The sequence below is a fragment of the Ambystoma mexicanum genome, chromosome 6q, assembly GCF_040938575.1.
Source record: "Ambystoma mexicanum isolate Mex_15411 chromosome 6q, UKY_AmexF1_1, whole genome shotgun sequence".
Taxonomy (NCBI): Eukaryota; Metazoa; Chordata; class Amphibia; order Caudata; family Ambystomatidae; genus Ambystoma; species Ambystoma mexicanum.
The window spans coordinates 771,275,211-771,297,122 of record NC_090937.1 but is presented as its reverse complement, the minus strand read 5'-3'; the positions used below and the strand labels follow the sequence as shown (position 1 = coordinate 771,297,122).

Genomic DNA, 21,912 nt, shown 5'->3' with positions numbered 1-21,912 from the left:
GGGGAGATTAGTGGGCCCCGGCAGGGCCCCGCCTCAAAACGAAATTTCGGAGCCTGCCGGGGCCCAGCCCCGGCAGGCCCCGGCCCACTTAAAGCCCTGTCTCTAATATTTGTCACATTCCCTCACTACCCTCACAGCCCTTACTCTCATCACAGCCACCCATTATAAACCCACATTCTTATGTACAGGAAAAGAATGGTGGTCACTGTGCCATAACGTTTAAAATATATACATATATATATTTAAAAAATGTATAGTACTACTTACTCCAGCCATCTGCTCACAAAGTCTGATGAGTATGGTAGCAAAAATTGCCCAAGCACACTAGACCGCCTTGGTGAAAAATATAAGTTTTTATTCAATCATTATGATACGAGCATCAACATTGTAAAATTCTTACTTCAATATTGTGCAGACCGTGTAAAAAACATGAAAATCACCTCCCCGTGTGGACTGTGCCATGCGTTCCGCTTTGTTCAAAGAGTTTCGTCAGGGTGTTTATTATCCATTTCACTGCTAACCTGCTTTCATTTTTAAAAGGAAGTGTGTGTTGAAACGCTAAACGACTGCTCCGCCCCACCGCGTCATTGGGTCATGTGACCCGCTACCTGCTGCTCTCGAATTGCTGCTCATACTCTGTGATTTAAAGAGGATCCATAATCCACCATCCTGAAATGGTGTAAGGTGCCCCTATATCTATGTAGAGCACCTGTTTTATCATCAAATTAATGATAAAACATGACTAGATTTATCACGAAATTTGACCAATAGCAGTCGCATTCATCAACACTCACTTTGTTATTTTATTTCACATTTTATTAGCGGGAGTATCTCACCAGTGTGATCAATATCAATAATATAAGGCTTCTAGGAATCGAATTTCAATTTCTATCATAAAGCCTAAAGGCTCCCCAGTGGTGCAAGTTACATGCAGAAGCAAAGGAATGCAGCTGTTTTATCCTGACATTTTATCATACATCTAATAGCACTTTTCTAATGATGTCTTCGTATGCATGATCTTTATGTAATCATGCATTTCTTCATTATCGATTGCTATGTCTGATATCATGCTAATGCTGGTGCCTAATTCACATTTTTTTCAACATATTCTTGAAACATACATATATTGTGAAATGTGTTCAACATATTGTTATTTCATACATTTTTAAAATATCTATGTATCAAACTGTGCAATCTCGCTTTATTATAAAGTGCTAATTCTCCAAATTTGTGAAAACTTGCTGTATAAGAGGTCAATACCTTATGGTGAATTTTTAAGAGCAAAACGAATTTGTAGCTTAGAAGATGATTATCAGAAAGAAGCCAAAAGAATAGGAAGCAGTTTCATCAAAAGGCAGAGAAAGTCAAAAGAATGGACCTGCTTTATCCTGTTAAAAAATGCAAAGACAAGGTGATTAGGTTCATCACAGGATATAATGAACAGGTGAAGCAAATCAAGCCCATCATGCAGAAACACTGGAAAGTATTAACTACAGACATTGGCCCTCATTACGACCCTGGCGGATTTTTTCCGCCATCGACGGACTTTCCGGCCATGGCGCAAAGTCCCTTTACGCCATGGCGGATGGCGGACTTACCGCCCCATTCCGAGGTCGGCGGGGCGGTAAGTCCCCATTGACCCATTTACCCTTCCCCATTCCCATTTCGGCCCCATAGGGCTCAATGGGAGTGGGGAAGGAGTTAATTACGCCACCGTAAAATACGGTGGCGTAATTAACACCAAGGTCCCAGAGCGCCATGGATTTTTCCGCCCGCAAAAAGCGGGCGGAAAAATGACCATGGCGCTCCAGGAACTCGTAGTTGGCGGTAAGGGGTCCGCGCAGCTAACGCTGGCGCAGACCCCTTAGCGCCAGGGTCGTAATGAGGCCCATTGACCTTAACAAAGTGTTGAGTGAGAAATCTAGTTTAACATTTCGCAGAGCACCTACGCTCAAAAACATTTTGGCACCAAGCACGGTCAGAACTGAAAAAAGCAAGTCTAACTGGCTTCAAATCAAGCGTTCCCAAGTAGGCGTAACTACGTTTTTTCATTGATAGATATATATATATGTATATATTCAGTAAAAAACCTTAGTTAAAGGGACGTTATGGTTAAGTTGCACTACTAAAAACCTATGAAATTCAGTAAAAAAACTTTGCTAAAGGCACGTTATGGTTCAAAGTAAAACAGAAAAACCCCTGAAATTTGCTGGTTATGGTAAGCTAAGCAACCATAACTCACCCCACCAATGTGCATTGCTAAGACTAACACCCAGGACATCAAAGATGACATCACAAATGTCACTGATGACATCAATGATGACATCACATGTCCGGCTCCCTCTTTTTTCCTTTAGTGATATATCTTAGCCAGTAATACATAGGAACAAGAAAATCGAAAAGTACTATATTTGAAGACTTACACTTCAAATATGTTCTTACAGTAATTCATTTGGGGTTCACTCACAGCATATGAAACATATACATAGGGAGAATACACACTTGAAAGACAGCAATGCTTTCTGTGTATGAAGACAATCAGTAGGGTTATCAACACTTTCTTATTGTTCTACTGTTTTTTTATTACTGTACTTTCTCTGGATATGCTCATATTTGTATTTGCATTACTCTCTTTAGGGTGCAGTCAAATCATGTGATAGGTATGAATAGGGAAGTAGTAGGTTTGAAGCAGAGCAATCATTTCTGTGCATAAAGATAATTAGGTATGTTATGAACAATTTCTGGTTCTACTGCTGCTTTTTGCGTACTTCACTTTCCCTGTATATTCTCATATTTGTATGTGTTGTTGTGTCTTTGTGTTTTGTATGTAGTAATGAAATTATATAGGAAGTGGGTTTCATTAGCTACTTATAACATGTTGCACAGTACACAAAACTCCAATAAGAAAGCATTTCACTATTTAACATGGGAAGATTATGAATATTGCACCTCCATCATGTATGCTTCACACAATGCTTATGTTTATACATGAGTACATTATTATACTGTAAAGAACTTCATAATAGAATGCTAATTATATCAATGCATTGCTTAATTTACTACATAGCTCATGACATTTATTCCAATGATCCTTGACACTTTTTTGTCAACATTATAATAAGAATCCCTTGTACAGACTTTTCATGAAAAGTACATGCACGTATGATGTTATCAGTGATGTCATCAATGACAATTGTGATGTCATCTTTGATGTCCTGGGTGTTATTCTTAGCAATGCATGTTGGTGGTGCGAGTCATGGTTGCTTAGTTTACCATAACTAGCGAATTTCAGGGGTTTTTCGGTTTTACTTTTACAAAGATTTTTTACTGAATTTCATAGGTTTTAAATAGCACAATTTAACCATAATGTCTCTTTAACAAAGATTTTTTTACTGAATTTCATAGGTTTTTAGTAGCGCAACTTGACCATAATGTCCCTTTAACAACATTTTTTTACTGAATTTCATAGGTTTTTAAAAGCGCAACCTAACCATAACCTCCCTTTATCAAATTTTATTTTACTGAATATACATATTCATAGTGTGAATTTGATACATGTTTACTAGGATTCCCTTACTTTATATACATGTAACATAGAATATACTGAACCCCCAGCTAGTTATTTTGATGCCCGCGGACTGTGCATATGTCCGCGGACGGAGGCGGACAACATGAACACTACCGAAAAACTCAGGGGGTGTCTTAAATTGTTCTATCATGCCATATAAACACTGAATAAGTTATAAAAACAGCACATAAACACATTATATGTAATAATAAATAAAAAGTGGAACCTATATATGTAACACATCAACCGTCCATTTAAATAGCATATGTACTAAAATGGAATATACCAAAACAAAAAAGATATGCTTCCAACATAATTTCCTCACAGAAACTGCACAGCTAGGAGCAACAGCAGACCTACATAACAGTAGCAACACAATTTACCAGAAACTAGTAGGTGAACTTCATTTTTCTTACATATTTCCAAACTTTCTGTATTAGGTACACTAAAAGTAATATATTCTTTTTTACACAGAAATGTCCAGTGCTTTGGATTTGGCTTGAAGAAAATTTCCCACGTGAGGAATTGACTGAAGACAGTGATACTAATGGTAGACACTTCTCTATATAAGCAAATTAATAATCATTACTTTATGTGTACTTAACATATATCGTTTTTTTTTTAACAGACTATAAAAAACATTGAAAATAATATTGCAAAAGACACCTTACAAAATACTCTGCAGCGCATGGAACAGAAAATCGATATGCTTATGGAAAATTTCAATCTTATAAAACATTTTGTGGAGGACCACATAAAATAAAAAAATAAATATAATTGTCCCACATGTACCTGTTCCATCCCTTCATCCCCTCCCATCCATCCTCTCCAAACCCCTAATTCCCCTGTATTTGTGTCAGTTTCTGCTTCCCCTTCTCTTTCATAAATTCTATAGCTGTATATAATTAAAAAAAATATTATGTGTGGTTTAATTCAGTCCTTTGTGTCTTTAAAAAAAAAGGCAGTTAGGGTGTCCGCAGACAGCGTGGGTGTCCGGAAAGACCACAATCTACCAATATGGGGGTGTCCTAAGGACATTATACCTGTCTATACTGTCCGCAAGCAAGATGGATTTGTCCTTGGAACATACTTGGTGTACAGAATGTCCGGAATTAACCAAAATGGCAGTGTCCTAAGGACACTATACCTGTCCGTGCTGTCCGCATGCAAGATGGAACTGTTCTTAGAACATACCTGGTATTCGGAATGTCCGTAATTAACCAAAATGGAGGTGTCCTAAGGTCACTATACCTGTCCATACTGTTTGCAAGCAAGATGGAACTGTTCTTAGAACATACTCAGTGTCCGGAAAGTCTGCAATTAACCAAAATGGCGGTGTCCTCAGGACATTATACCTTTCCGTACTGTCTGCAGGCAAGATGGAACTGTCCTTAGAACATACTTGGTGTCCGGAATGTCAGTAATTAACCAAAATGGAGGTGTCCTAAGGACACTATACCTGTCTGTACTGTCCGCAAGCAGCATGGAACTGTTCTTAGAACATACTTGTTGTCCGTAAATGGCCATAATTAACCAAAATTGAGGTGTCCTAAGGACACTATACCTGTCCGTACTGTTCGCAAGCAAGATGGAACTGTTCTTAGAACTTACTCGGTGTCCGGAATGTCCGCAATTAATTAAAATGGCGGTGTTCTAAGGACACTATACCTGTCCCTACTGTACGCAAGCAAGATGGAACTGTTCTTAGAACATACTCGGTTTCCAGAATGTCCGTAATTAACCAAAATGGAGGTGTCTTAAGGACACTACACCTGTCTGCACTGTTCGCAAGTAAGATGGAACTGTTCTTAGAACACACTCGGTGCCCGGAATATCCGGAAATAAACCATAATGGAGGTGTCCCAAGGACACCATACCTGTCCGTACTCTCTGTAGAACATCTACGCACATGCGCACCACACCCATAAATCCTACGAACATTGCGCCTGTCCGTAACTGTCTGTCTCACGTGTGTCTCACTTTTAATTAGTTTGAGGACCTGAAAACTGTCCGTAGAACATCCGTGCACATGAGCATGACTGTCCCCACGCATTCGGTGTCCTGCGGACACCTGCCCCATTCGCGGACGTGTTCGCGACGTCATCATGTGACCGCACCCACGCTGAGTGTGTGTCCTGATTTGCGGACACTGTCCGGGTTCCTGAACATTTTAAAAGTACTTTTCTGGACAATCCAAAGTATTTTACAGTAGAATTGCACCATTGCACATGTCCCAGACAATGACCCTGGCTTTCTACATACTTTCTGGACCTTTTTGAGCCTTTTTGGGGTGTTCGATCTGTCCGCGGACAGCTAAGCTGTCCGCGGAGCACGCACCTCCACCCCTATAAAGGCCACACCCCAGAGGTCATCCTCATTGTGCTTCTGGCTACCTGACAGAGCATTGTCTATTTTAGCTTTTGCTGATCTTGCTGCTATTGCTGCTTCCCATCATCAGACCTGATGGCATCTAGGGTTGCTGCTGCTCCAGCTGGTGCTACTTGTGCCTCAGCACCAACCCCAACCCCTCCATCACCACTACCTCCCCAAGGGCCTGCAGAGGTAAACAGGCGTGAGGATGAAGAGGAGTCAGATGAAGAGGATGAGGTAGTTGAACTCCCTACTACCAGCACTTGCCGTGAGTCTTGGGTGCGGCGGTTGTTTACCATTCATGATGGAGTGCCAAAAGCACGTGCGAACAAGGTCAACTGCAACCAGTGCAAAATGGTGCTGAGTCGTGAGAGGCCTGGTTCATACAGCTTTGGTACGACATCCATGAAGCAACACCTAAGGTCGTTCCACGGTGGGGCTGTTCGCAAAGTTGTACCTTGTGATAAACGTAGTAGGTTGAGTTCCTCTACAACATCCTTTGTTTCCGGTCCTGTCACCACAAGAGACACTCCTGTGGGACAGTGCATCCCTCCAGCTGCCTCACAGGCCATCCATGATGCTGTTACCCTTACCTTTCAAGGGTCACAATATTGTGTATGTACTGCGACACAGTACTCTGCAGGGGGGAGAGTATTCGGAGTGCTTTCGAGACTGCGGTCACAGAGCATGAGAAAGTCTGCTACCTACCGAAATAAGGCCCACCTACATCTTCCTCTCTCCACCTGCCCTTTCATATCCCTGTGGTTGGTGTCCCTTCCTTGCCCTCCGTTCCCCTCCTTTCCTAGTGTGTCGTGTGTAAAAAACAAAAAAATATAAAACAACAAAACCCCCCCACAAAAACAGGCTCTTTTCAGAGCCGCCTGTCACCGTTTAAAAATAGAAGTGGCAAATAAATGGACCAGGGCCCTGTGCATTTTTTAGAAGTCCACAGACAGTTTGCGGACATATAATATTTTGCGGTGCTGCCCTATCATAACCATTGCACTTTTCTCTGGGAGGAAGTGGTGGCTCTGAAAGAGCCTTTTGGTGGTGTTTGTTTGTTTTTGAAAAACTTCAAATTGTCAACACCTACTGCAAAATGGATGGCTGTAATTCCAAAAAAGGTTGCAATGCATTTTGTACATTTCTCAGAAAAATCTGATTGCCAGCATAAGTAAGATGGACTCCATCTCTGCGAAAAATGTATCTGCCACAAAACATAATATTTTCATCGTGAAAAGTGGACATGCCAACATCTCTTAGAAAGGCACAAACAGCCTCATTGACATTGTGCCTCGCTTTCTCCATTTGTGGACCAAATGAAGAAGAACGCAGCCACATTTGTCTCTGCGCAGTACGAGAAAAAATTACTTGGGAATTTGGAAACATGTGCATAACCTTCCCAAGTCCTTCTTTCTTTGGAAATTGCACAGAAATTCCAGACACATGTCCTAAACTGTTCCCTCCACAATTAATTATAATTATGTCTGGATGATGCTGTGTCTCCAAAGTAACACAGAGTGGTACCAAGTCCAGCCACTTCATTCCACGCACTCCATGCCTGTGCACTTCCACATGAGGGAATCCAAGATCTGCAGCTACTCCACAGAGCTCTGTATGCACCTCCAACCAATGTATTCACGAGTCTCCCAAAATCCAGATAATCTGTTTTCTAAAACACACAGCCATAGCTATCTGTTCTTCTCTCAGGAAAAATACTTTCTGACAAACTCTCTCCTTGCACAACACTCACATTGGTCAAACTTTATTGACCAATCCCTTGCTCTACTCTTTCTCATGTGCATGCCTCTCCACCCCAAAATCCCCGTATGTAATACGCAGTGTCCGTGGAAAACCGCCATGTCCGCGGACATATAAAAAAATCTGAGCGTATTGAATTTAAATTTAAATATTGTGCCCCATTTCCCCTTTGAGGTTGGCTCTGAAAAGAGATGTTTTTTTACAGATGCTTGACAGACACCTGTTATTTTGTATTTCTTGGGGTTTTTTTTTCTTACTTTACTCCTAAAATCTTCACATAACCTTCTCCAACGAACCCTTACATTCCGAAACAGCATGGCATTTCCCGTAAAAGATAAAGAAATGCCATCTTCTTTAAAATAAACAGCATTACTGAAATCAATATTCTCATTATTACAGAAGAACATACCAGCTCTAAGCATGAAAGCACACATGCCTTTGTTGATTGCACACCTAGCAATGTTTTGCTGAGGACAGAAAACAGAAGTATTGTCCCATATTGCCCTAGGTACTAATCCAGAAAAATTTGGAAGGATGTTCATTACTGCTTGAACCAAGTGTTCCAAATCTGCCAACAAAGTAGGGGTACTGACATAGACGAAATGGAAAGCACCACAGTGCAAAACTACCACATGGGGACTGTTCATCCTGCCCATATCTTCACATACTTGTACAATTCCCTGTACATTGCAATCAGGCACAGTGCTCCACAACACCTCCACTCCTTTAACATCAAAATTGTTTGCCACATGCCTGCATTGAGCATACTGCTGTAAACCATGCACAAACATATCTACAACCACCAACACCTTGAATTGTTCCACCTCTGCCATCTTCACTACATACAGCCTCTTTCAACACAAATCCACAACCTCAACACCTGATTGGCTAATCCCTACAGTCCCCTTTCCATGCTGGATTTGCTGGAAAACCCCGGATGTGGCACGCCCTGTCCACGGACAGCCACAGTGTCTGTGGAGCCCTAAACACTTAGACATCCCTTCTACCCTTTCCACATCACTCTCTGTGCCATTCCCTCATTGGATACAGCTAAGCAGTCACACAACCATCCACCAATCACATCCAAGACCTCTACATCTAACTCCATCATCAGATTTCAGCACTTCAAATGTACTGTTGATCACTCTGAGTACAAGTCTCATATCATTGCAAAGCACCTACTATAACAACTATTGTACAAGTCTCCAAGATTTCTACTTGTAGCTGCATGCATATCCACATGTATGAATACAAACTACAGGTATGCATATTTTCTGCACAGTACATGTACAACTCTTATAAATGCATATAAACAGAGTAACTGCCACTTAACCTGTATAACCTATAAAATGAACTTACTGTTATTTTTCCTATCTGCTATAATCAACTGTCACTTCCAAACCTGTCTGCTATCTAAATTCTTTTTTTACACACACAGCTATCTAAAAAAGTCTAATTTAATATTAAAAGATGGGAGAAATAACAGTATAATTGTACAAAAACACTTAGTAGTGTATTATAAAATTACACACAGCCAGGATACGATCATGCATCTTTATACACTCACACAGATAGACACTACCATTAAAAAGCTCCCAGCTGAAATGACACCACTGCCTCTACATCACACCCTTCTGATTTATTACCCACACCTTCACAAATGCATACAGTTGATGCTTTTCTATAAAGTTTCTGCCATTTACCCTATAAAAATCGCAAAATAAGTATACGATTATTTCTTCTATCTCCTAACATCCAATAATACAGCCTTAAGAAACCAGGTGAGTTCCATATGCTTAGTATTATACTCATTTGCAAAGCATGTTGAACTAACAGATTGTAAGTAAAATATAAATGCTGCACATAGTGAAAGGAAACTGCATGCACACACTATGTTCAACAAAACCATAAAAGTCAACGTCTAAATTAACAACAGTGCTATAAACACACTACCATAATGTTCGAACTGTTACTCAAACACACTGTGGGGCTGATTCATGAAATTTGTGTGCCAAAAAACGGGGATTTGTGCGCCATTCTGCCCACAAATCCCCATTTCATAAACAGGGATTTGCGGGGAGAATAGCACACAAATCCCCATTTGTCGGCACACAAATTCCATAAAACAACCCCTGGAATGTTAGTATTGCAGATCAAAGAACTGTTTTAATTCTATACCATTAGATTTAGTGTTAGTGCTTCTCCTCACCACTAGCTTACTTTGTATTATCATCTGAACCCCAGCATAGTAACACACAAATACAAGAATAGCCTTCCCAACTAGTTGTAGCTGCCCATTGCACAATCACACACCTCCGCATACATCCTTACCATCATACTCAGACACTCATGCACACAGCACACATACATTGCAGAACAGCCCAACCCATACCTTCTTTTTTTTTCAACAGACCCCAAAGAATGCCTACCAAAAAGCAAGTCCGTAGAAAGCAACGCAGAAGTAGAGCAAATGAAAATAAAAGTGTCCAAAATAAGCATCCATCTCTAGCAGAATTTGCACAAAAAGTTCAAACAAAAGATCTAATAGAGTCATTAAGTGAAACAAAACAAGCTTCCAGTACAAAAACGTTGCCTCTTCTTTCAAAATGTAAAATGAAACAGAAAGTGATTAACAAGAATTCAGCTACCACTACTGCTAATACTGCTCCTATAAATCTTGATGTAGTGGCAAGTAACCATACCAAAAAAAGTATTTTACAAAAAAGTTCTGCTACAGAGTCCTTCAGAATCTTATAAAAACAGGAGTGAAATCATGCACAACCCTTAAAACCTACCATAGAAAATTAATCATAGAAGCTCTCATAGACAGTGCCATCCTTCTCAAAAGGAAGTTATTTATTCTAGTTTTAAACAGAATGAAACCACTAACAAAACGAACTACTAAATTACAAAAAAGACTTCTCAATAAATGGAATGTCAACAAAAATAACTTCTTAAATATCTGTGGAGGTGAATGGAGTCACACCACGAGCACAGAACCATATTTCAATGAAGAAGCATACAAACAAAAGCAAACAAACACAATTGAAATACATAGCAGTGGACAACGATATGAAAAAATTAATTTTTTATTTTTTTTTATCTGATTTATTTTTTCAGAAAAAGGCAATCTGAAAAATTTATCGAACAGTTTAGCGCTTCTTCTTTATCTTTATCTTTCTCTTTATCTTTCTTTATCTTTATCTTTGTTTCCTTCTGTCGTTCTTCCTTTGTCTCTATTTCTCGCCTCAGATTTACGGACCCTGGCTGTGCACCCCTGTTCCAAGTGTTCGTGCGCCAGGTTGTTTGATAGTTTGTTGGTTGTTTATTCGTTTGTCCTTGGGACCGAGGTCTCCCTATCATCTGCGCCCGAATCTTCTACAACCCTTGGAGTCACTGTTGCCGGGCTTTCTCTTAGCTGCTTAAAAGTTGCCTCGATTAGGTTCGCCATGGCCATCGACCACCTTGTGGATTCCTCCGAAATCAGTCTATTCCATAACTCTATTTCTTTGAATATCCATGGATTTTCTGCCAGAGGAAGTAGGTACGTGTTTCTGTTCTGTTTGTTATTTTCACAGGTAAGTATCAGGTGCTTTAAGGTTTCTTTTGTATCTGGTTTGTTACATAATCGACAGGTTGCCTCCTCTGAGGTCGATCTAATCGAAAGTATTTCTTTTGTAGGTAGCAAGTTTAATCTTGCTTTTATGAGCAGGTTTCGTTTCCTTTTTTCTGGGAATTTTTTGCAATATTTGATTGGCAATTTTACTTTATTGAAAGTTGGGGGGAGGTGGGTGAGGAGTTTATTTTTTGTTGCGAGATCTAGCGTTCTGATCCAGTCCATCATGACTACTTTTTTCTTTATTCTGTCAGGATTTTCTTTTAGTTCTTTCTCTGAGCATGCAATTTCTCGTAATTTTGCTCTTCTTTTTTCCTTCAATACTTCCAAGGCTGCACATTTGGCTAAATCCATCTCCTCTTTGATCATGGCGTTGGCTGGGGAGCACTCCTCCAGGATGATTTTCCTGAAAAAGTTCATTGCTGCTTGGTCTACCATGGATTCAAGTGATACCAAGCCCAACTCCCTTCTTATCGCAGCCATTGAGGTAGAATTTGGGACTCCCAAAACTGATTTCCATATTAGGCCTTCCAGTTTTGTCCAGATGTTTGTTGGCATAGAGAGTGATACTTCCATTCCATAGGTCAGAGCGGGGATTACTTTTCCTTTATAGAAGTTGATTGCAGGTATCAGTGAGAATTTTCCAAACTTCTTATCGACCAGTCGGGTCTGTGATGCTAGCCGCTTTGCTTTCTCCCATAGAGTCCTCTGCATTGTTTGAGCTGTTTTTGTGCTGTCCAGGTCGACTCCTAAGTATTTAATCGATTTAACTGTTTCTAGCTTTTCTTTTTTCAGGTAGAATGTTTGTTGTTTGTTTTTCGAACTCTGTGTTTTTTCTAAAATCAACACTTTTGTTTTGTTCTTATTAATGATCAGGCGGTTTTGGTTGATATACTTCGCCAGGTTGTCTAGTTTCCGCTGGAGATCTATTTTTGTTTTGTCTATCAAGATAATATCGTCGGCGTAAAATAATCTTGGTACCGTGGTGTTGCCTATTTTTGGTGGGAAACACCTGATTTCTTTTTCAGCGTGCTGGAAATCGCTCAGAAAAGAAATGAAAAGGGTTCGGGCTAGGGGGCAACTCTGTTTGACCCCGCGTGTTATCTTGATTTCTTCTGACAGTATTCCTTCCTGACTGAGTTTGATTCTGACAGTGTTGTCTGTGTGCAGCGCTTTTATCGGTTCCAGGACTGGCGGTGGACAGTTCCAGCTCTTGAGTTTTGCCCACAGAAGGTTTCTGTCTATTTTGTCAAAAGCCTTAGATAGATCGATACAAGTCAAATAGAGCTTTGGGGCCCCTTCTTTTATCTTGGCCGTTAGGATGTTGATGATCATAATGTTTGTTCCAGTGGATCCGTTTTTTTGAAAGCCCACTTGTAGGTTGTCTTTGAAATTGGCGTTCTTTTCCCAGAGCCGGAAGCTGTCTAGCAAGAGTGATGCGTATATTTTCCCGATGACATCTAAAAGGGCGATTGGTCTATAGTTCGCCGGGTCTTCGCGGGCGCCCTTTTTGTAGATCAGAACTATGAGCGCTTTGAGCCACGATTCTGGGATTTTCTTTGTATGTTCGCACTCTTCAAAAATTTCGCTTATTGCCTCTGACCATTGTGCGGGAAATTGTTTTAGCATTACATTGCTGAGCCCGTCCGGTCCCGGGACTCTGGAGGCTTTTAGCTTCATGATCTTTGCTTTTATATCAACCTGACTTGTTACATTTGTCCAGATTGTGCAGGTGTTTTCCGGTACGAGCGGTGTTGAATTTTCAGCCTCTTCTAATTCTGATGAGAAATGGGTTATCCATTTCTCCTCCGATATTGCATTACACAGAGGTGCAGAATTCGCAATGGTCGATTTGTTCAGAAGGGACCAAAATGCTCTTGAATTTTTTGACTCCAAAGTTTTCATCATCGCCTCTGCATCTATCTGGAATTGAAGTGCCTTATGTTGTTTTAGCCAGATTGCGTATTTCTTCCTCTCTTTATGCCAAAGTTGCCAGTCTGACTCAGCGTTTGATTTTTTGGCTCTTCTCCTTAGAGTACGGCTCAGTTTTCTTTGGTTCACCAGTTCGTTTTTGAAAGCATGTTGATGGTTGGAGACCTGGTTGGATTTTCATCTTTGTTTTCTGTAGAGTACTAGGAAAGGTAAGTAGTCCGGTCTTTCGTTTATATCTTCTTTTCTGTTTGACTTAGGTTTGTTTCTCCATGCAAGCCTAAATTTCTTTATGTCCTTTTCTGTGAGCTTTAGTCTGGTGCTCTGGTTATTGGCTTCTGTTTCTAGAGGGTATCTTAGTTTTGTTATTTTCGTACCTTTCCACGAGCAGGTGACCAAATTGTGATCACTGTTGCTGGTTTTTTCAACTCTAAAACACGTCATCGAGTCGATCATGCCTGCTGACATGCAAATATGGTCTATTGAGGCTTTTGACTCTCCACTTTCCCAGGTCGGAATATTGGTTTGGTTTGGGAATAGCGTTGCGATGTTTTGGATGTCTCTTCCCGAAATCAGTTCGTTCTGCGCTTTCCCTCGGTTTTGAGAGTGGTCTGAACGTTTTGGAGTTGTACTGTTTGTCTCGCTGCAATTTGCGTTTAGGTATGATGATGTTGATGTCCTCGAATGTTTCATATAACTGATCTATCGTGCTCCCCATATTTAGACAGAAGGTTTCGGTTGACATCCTCTGGGGATTCCAATAGCAATTAATGATGGTGAGTTTTTTTTTGTACTTTCCTCTTTGTTTGTTGTTTTCGGTGGGCCAAGTGGTCAGCGATACCAGCATCTCATATGCTTCCTTCCATTTCTTTGGCTCGTCCATGCCCCGGCCTGTTTTGACCACTGTCAAAAGGCCTGCTGAGGGCCTTCCCAGGAGGCCTTTGACCGCCAGAGAAATCTGAACCGTGAAACCATCAAGTGTTGGTTTGGCTAATAGCCAGGTTTCTTGTAGGCATATTATATCATAACGACCCAAATTTGCGTCGCTTGTCTGTGTAAGATGGTTATGTCCTTGAGTGTTCCATGATCCCAGGCTGTAAATCTCGTTAGCGGTCCGACCCTGTTTTCCTACCGGGCTCTTGCTGTTTTGGAGGACTGGCCCTTTTCGTTGCTATTTGGTGTTGTTTGCATTTATCGTTGAGCGTAACCAGTTCCATGGCCCTTGTAGTTTGCGCGCTGGCAGCATTGATTCTCTCTGTTTCCTTACTTCTGGGTGTTCTGCCGCGTCTTTATTCTCTTGTAGGTGTAGGTCCTGATGATTCTGGCTATTTTCTTTTATATGGTTTTTCTGGTTTGGATTTTGTTTTTGTATGTTGAATAGTGTCTGCTGATTTCCTTCATTTTTCGTTTTCTGGTTATTTATGTCTGTTAGCAGAAAGCCCATCTCTTTCAGTTCTTGATAGGCTTTTAATCCTATTTTTTTTCTGCTATCTGCTTCAATGTGTATATATGCTTTAGGTCTGTCTTGCCTATGGTAAGGTTCGACTAATTTGATGTCTTTCGTCGTCAGATGTCTCAACTCCTTTGCGTTGTTTATTATCTGAAGTATCTTTGGACGGTTTAACGGTGTTCTCTCCTTCGCTGCATTGCATCGTTCCAGCTTGAATAGGCCATACCATTTGGTTTTTGCCGGGACTTCGTCGGCTTGATTTGCTGATTTATTTTTTATTATGTCTTTCTCTGCTTTTCCCTCTCTTGCCCCTTCGCCAGGTGCTTGGTATTGCTCCTTCGCCATTTTGTAACGCTTGTTCCCTTCCACGTCTTTTGTGTGGTTCTGTGGGTCAGGAATCTGTATTTTCGTTTGTGTGTTTTCCGAACCTATTTTCTCTCCTTGTCTTGGGTCAAAGCCTTGAGATTCTTCTTTTTTGTTTTCCACGCTTGCCACTTCTGTTAGTTTAAAACCCATTTTCTTCATTTCTTCAAAGGCTGTACCGTCAAATTTTTCCACTGCTTCGCTTTTGACATGTAGATATGCTTTAGCTAACTTTTTTCTGTGATAGGGTTCCACCCGCTTTATATCCTCTGTTACCATGTTCCTCAGGGATTTCGTTTTCTTCATCAAATACATTACGGTCGGATGGTTTAGGGTCAGGTGCTTTTTTCCCTCTTCTTTTTGCTCCAGTTTGAAAAGGCGTGTTTTGTTCTTATTATGTTGAATCTGGGAGGTCACCTTGCTTCTCCATTTCGTCCTTGGTTTTTCTTGGGAACTCCCTTGAACTGGTCTTGGTTCTCTCGGCGATGTCGCTTTTAACTGTTCTTTCGTTTCTGCTCTATTTGATCTAACTTGATCAGTCACATGTGTTATTTTGTAACCGTTTGTTCTATTTGGTGGTGATTTTCCTGTGTTTAGGGGGGAATTGTCCTCTTCTGAGCTAATTGAGATGTTCTCATGTTGAGATATATTCATTAGGGCGTTATCTAGCAGGAAGTCTTCTATTGTTCGTGGTGAGCTTATGGTAATCTGGTCCAGTTTCTGTGTTTCTTTCTGCTGTACTGTTTGTTCTTTGCTAGTGTGTCTAAGGTGAAAGACTTCCTCTCTGACTCTGCCTGACACCATACTCGAGCCCGGGCAGGTGCTTACTTGGAGTTGTTTTGTCCCTTGGTTTGTAGGCACTGCCGGCCTTTTTTCTTCCCTTTTTTCTCCCGCCGGCTGTGATCTTGTTGCCTCTTGTCCCGACCTCCTTTGGTCGACTATGCGTCCTTCTAGGTTGACGATCTTTTTTTCCAGTTCTTCGATTTTCTTAGTCATAAGATGTTTTACGCCTTTTTCCTGGTCTTCGATTGCCGTTATGTAACTTTCCACGTGTGTGATCTTTGCAATTGTATTCATCAGAACCGCTGTGTTGTCTCTGATGTCTTCTTTCATTGCCTCGTAAAGCTTGCAGAACGGAGCTAGAACCACTGTCATTGCCGACATGATTGCTATCATGTCAGGTTTGTCATTTGTGGTAGCTTTTTGCAAACCTACAGCGATGTCTCTTAGGCGGCGTTTTTTTGGCGTAAAGGGGGTGTTCTCCGTCCTTTTTTGTAGGATCTCGTGGTCATAGTTTCCCCACTCAGTGGATCTGTTTTGGTCTTGTTCAACTCTGTTTTGTTTCTTTGTCGGCTTTTGTTTTTCGCCTGCCCGGCTCGGTTGTAAGGCCTCTGTTTCCCTAGTTGTTTCTAAGGGGTTTGTTGGAGACGCGGTGAGGTCCCTGCATGTCGTTGTTCTATTGGGCCTGTTTGCCCGTTTACTGATTGCTCGGTTGTAGGGCTCTTTGGTGTCGTTGTCCTGTTTCCTGCTTGCGCTTGCCCTATTGGTTTGTCTTGCCCTGGCGTAATTTGAATTGGTAGGCTTGGCGATTTGTCAAAACTTAATAATACCATTATGGAACAAGAAACGCTGCTCACAAAAATATCCCCAGAGAACTCAGTATCACCTCTCCATCAGACTGAACCAAAATGTCCAGTGTACAAATGGCAAAGCACGTCAGTGTGTAACATTGACAAAATATCTTTCAAATCTTTACGCCAGTTCCTCAATCAATGTGTTGAAGGCAAAGACAAATTCAAAATGAAACTTCTACAAAATATGGTTACCTGTCCAGTGCTCAAACACACAGGACTACAAGGACATTAATTAGCCTGCATTTCAGGGCCTAATTGCAAAAGCACCTTCCATCATATCAAAATGATATCAACACATCAGTCAACTTAAAGAAATCTAGTCCATAAACGGTACTATGCTAAAAGTCCAGCTTTAGCATTAGACAATTTAAATAACAATCTTCTACATGGTACAGCCAAAGACCTACTCGAAGAAATAGAGCATATCCAGAGAAAATATTTTGGAAGTGAAAGCCACTTACAAAATGCAATAGATTTACAACAGACTAGGAACAATTCTACAAATGGCAACCTTCTACTACACCCATACAAAAAAGAAATACTAAAATGTACAAGTACATCCGCTGAAGTACCAAACCAGGTGTGTGTGTGTGTTGCCACAGAACTTTTTATAAAAGGTGCACAAAAACTGTAGACATAACATACAAAATAGAAGACAATGAAGATTCCAAATGGTTTGAATTAGCTCTCTACCTTATAGCAGAAAACAAATACGAAATAAATGACCCCTTAATACTTTGCAGATACTGCACTGCAAAACTTGACAACAACCAAACTCCTTCATGTGCTAACACAAATAACTTAGAATTATTCCCACTACCAAAACCCTTGCAACAACTCAATTTATACGAGAGCATCATAATTCAAACAGTGCATCCATTTCAAGAAATAATACGCCTTCAACCAAAAACAGCAAAATTACCTCCCTCAGAATTAGTAGAAGGCATTTGTGGAAAAGTAGTTTATTTACCATTAGATCTGAAAGAAAATGTGCGCACTCTCGGAGTGCAACGTCCAATAGAGCAATCTTTAATTGTCTTAGTAAATGGTGTACCTAAAAAAGACAAAGCAATTTGCCAACAACCCGTAGACTTACATAAAGTTAGACAAGCCTTGCAATATCTAAAAGACAACAATGAATACTACAAAGAAATTCATATTGCAGAAAACCTGAGGGAAACGACTGAAATAATTCAAGAGTCACCAGAAACTGGTCAATTTGAACTTATAGATCCTTCTACAGTATCCAATATTTTAGACCATTATACAATTCATTGATTACACTCTAAAGACACCATAGATGATGCACTAGAAACGTACCAAATGTGACAAACCAAAGGATCACCAATCAGCATATGGGAAAAAAGTATAGAAGCACATGCTTTTCCTCTACTCTTTCCTACTGAGAAAGGAGGAAGGTACGATGATAGACCCACTCAGATAACAGCATCAGAATACCGCTCATTACGAATGTATTCTGAAGATCCCAGATTTAGACAAAATGTGAAATACATATTCCACCTACTCTTTGAAAGTGAACTAGCAACTCTATGCTACGGAGTTGCACACACATTAAAATCAGGTACTCACTTCCAAAATATTTCAGCTATGCAATTACTACAAAAAGTGCAAGAAAACGATGAGGTTTTACAATCAAGCATTACAAATCTGTCAGCAAACATGTGTGGTACTAAAGAGTACTGGTGCTGACGTCACAGAGTTGTACGTTGTATGATCAGAAACCTTGGCCCTGCCACTTGGTTCATTACATTAAGTTGTGCAGAATATGCATGGAAAGATTTACATGATTTCCTACGCATATCAAACAAAACCAAAACAAACATAGATATACTAACACCTAGAGAACTTTGCTCTCTAGATCCCGTTAATGTTTCAAGATATTTCCATCATCGCTTCATTGCTATGCTACACTTTATTTGTAATAAAACTGTTCCTCCCCTTGGAGAAGTGCAACACTTCTTTTGGAGAAAAGAATACCAAGCCAGAGGAGCACCACATATCCACATGCTTTTATGGGTTGCCAGTCATTTGGTCGAAATCAATTGGTCGACTGGACAACTGGTCGAATCAATTTGGTCGAAAACCAAATGGTCGAATTTTTTTTTTTTTTTTTTTTTACCCCTTTTTTTTTTTTTTTGGGGGGGGTCCCCCCCCCAACCCCCTTTTTTTTCTTTCTTTTTTTTTTTTTAACACGAAAACCCACAAAACACATATATAAATAAAAAAAAAAAAATTCGACCATTTGGTTTTCGACCAAATGACGTCGACCAAATTGCAGTCGACCAGTTTGTAGTCGACCAAATGACTGGACACCCTTTTATGGATTAAAGATGCTCCTAAATTTGGTCAAGACAGTGATGCCACTGTTTTACAGTTTATCAAAAAATATGCCACTGTGAAATTCCATCAGAAGCAACAAATAGTGATCTTCATGCACAAATTGTACAATTTCAAAGACACAAATGTGGTAAAATATTGTCGTCGCAAATGCAAAAACAAGGGGAAATACTACACCAAATGCCGCTTTGGTTTCCCTAGACCAGTTACAGCAACAGGTCAAGTAAACAATTTCATATCCTCAGTTAGACATAGTGTTAAAGGTAAATCACCTAAGAATGCATATTACATAAAAAGAACAGAAGAAGCAAAATATATCAATGATTACAATGCAATCATTGCCCTCTTATGGAATGCAAACATATTTGTGCAGTACATTGCAGTCAATTCCACTGCAGTTGCACAATATGTTACAGCCTACTTAACCAAAACAGAAAAAACAGAGCTTCAGGACCTCTGGGATGATCTATCATCGGACAAAACACTGTCTCAGAAATTGTACAGCTTAGGCATAAAAATGCTCTCTCATAGAGAATGTGGCTGCTATGAAGCTGCAGATCGTTTAACCGGTACTGCTTTGTATGGAAAATCTGAAAATATAGTATGGCTAAGTATTGGTCCTGCTAAATCTAGAAAAAGAGTTCTCAAATCATACGGCGACATAGAAACAATAGCCAAAAATGATCCCAACAGCGAAGACAATTTGAAAAACAATTTCCTAGACACATACTACCCAAACAGGAGTATCACTTTGGAAACCATGTGTCTATACCACATAGCCCAAAACTTCACATACAAAAATAATATAAAACCAGATGAAAATAAAGGTAGATACAGAGTGACAAATTGTGAAGGCAGCTTAGTGAAACTTACCAAACGAAGCTTAATTAAACATATCAAATTGTCATTAAAAACCCCTTAACATAAAGAACTATATTACATGTCCCTGCTACAACTTTTTAAACCATGGAGAAAAGAAGAATATTTACTAGATACCTATGACTCCCATGAAGACGCTTTCAAAGCAAATGAAAGCACTATAACCGATGTAAAGTTTACACAGTACAAAACAATGTTGCACAATGAACAGCAACACGAAGAAGAACTCCAGGCTTAACTAGATAAAGACACTCCCGACAGTAGTCAACCTTCTATAACAAGAAGCCAAGAACCACTGAGACAGCCACTAATGGCAAATGAGGCAGAATTAGCTATGACAGAAGTAGAAAACACCATGTGTCACTATGAAGAAGATACAGAAGACTTAACAGTACTGCAATCAAAACTGAACAATGAGCAGCGTAGCATTTTTCAAGAAGTAACAAAAGAAATTGCACTAGGTGTACAACATGAAAATAAAGAATGTACCTGCCAAAATTACAAACCTATACTACTATACGTCAGTGGTCAAGCTGGTTCAGGCAACACATTCTTAATCAAAATCATCAGCAAGTTCCTTCAACAATTGACAAACAACAAACTGTCAGCTGTTGTAACTGCCCCCACAGGTTTAGCTGCCTACAACATAGGCGGTGTCACTTTACACCGATTATTATTCCTTCCAGTAGAACACCAAAAAAATTAGAATATCACAAACATTCTACATAAGCTACTATGGAACTACGCAGAGTGTTAAAACAAATGAAAATGCTACTAATAGAAGTGAGAGTGGTCTCCAACATAATGTTGGCTTTGATCACCTCAGATTACAAGAAGTACTCAAAACAAACTACAAAGAGCTCTTTGGAGGAAAATACATTATTGTTTTTGGAGATCTTCTTTAATTGACACCAGTGAAAGGTGAACCTATTTTTAAAACGGGACACACACTCTGCCATAAAACTGTTGGCAGCATAGGAAATGTCAACCTTTGGCAACATTTCCAATACAGAGAATTAACATAAAACATGCGCCAGTCTGCAGACCTCACATACGCCAACATTTTAAAAAGTCTTAGAGTTGGTGTACTACCTGAAGAAGCACAATCAATACTAAACACCCAGCACATCCATGCACTGTATGGCCATAACTAATGTGCTACTGATGTCATGGAAAAAATAGCACATACAAATGTAACTTTTTTGTCCTTGATGCCAAGTCTTGCAAGCTGTTCAAAATTCAATGAAGCAATGTTGAAAAAAGAAATGCAACCAATAATTGAAATTTGCTCCACAGACAAACTGGACGTACATGGTATAACACTACCCATGTGTAAACAAGCCACAACAAGACTAAATACCTTAGAAAATTCTATCTTCAACACAGCTGGTTTGGAGAAAATATTAAAATTATCTTTAAACTGTAGAATAATGCTTGAATGTAACCTTGACGTGGAGCAAGGACTAGGTAATGGAGCACTTGGTACAGTTGTTGGCTTTCAAACATACATACGTGACAACAACATTCAGTTTGTCAATATTCTCTTTGACAAACTATCAGAAGTAAAAAGGATAGGACGCTCAACACGGGTGCAGAACTTGCGCTAGTTCGGAAAGCGCATGTGCATAATCTGCCCTTCTAAGCATGCTGGTCAATGTGACTGTGGGAATTATCCAATTAGCTGCTTAGGATCTGCTTCATACGAAAGAGTAGTAACATTTTCTTACATTACGTCGTACACTCGGACTGGCAGAAATGGAGAGACGCGGAGTGCTATTACCAGGTGATGCCTTTGTGGTACATTTGCACAGGTACGCCCAGAAAATAGACTTGCATTGCAATTTCGGGTTGGAGGAGTGGAGGCATTGTGGTGCGCTGCCAATGTCTGCAATTTCGGCGTTGTCTGTGACCTTTGCGAAGAAGTGGTCACTTTCACACCTTTTCATGTTGTCGTGGTACAGAACAGAGTACCGAGCTCAGCATT

At 40.1% G+C, this 21,912-nt stretch overlaps 1 long non-coding RNA gene across 2 annotated transcripts in view; it reads right to left on the bottom strand.

The window, feature by feature from the left end:
* Positions 1–521, bottom strand: part of LOC138515553 (uncharacterized) — a 396,996-nt gene extending 396,475 nt beyond the window's left edge. For both annotated transcript variants that reach the window (XR_011282071.1, XR_011282072.1), the window contains exon 1: positions 441–521. This is a non-coding gene — a long non-coding RNA (uncharacterized lncRNA). The remainder of the gene's footprint in view (positions 1–440) is intronic.
* Positions 522–21,912: the final 21,391 nt, after the last annotated feature.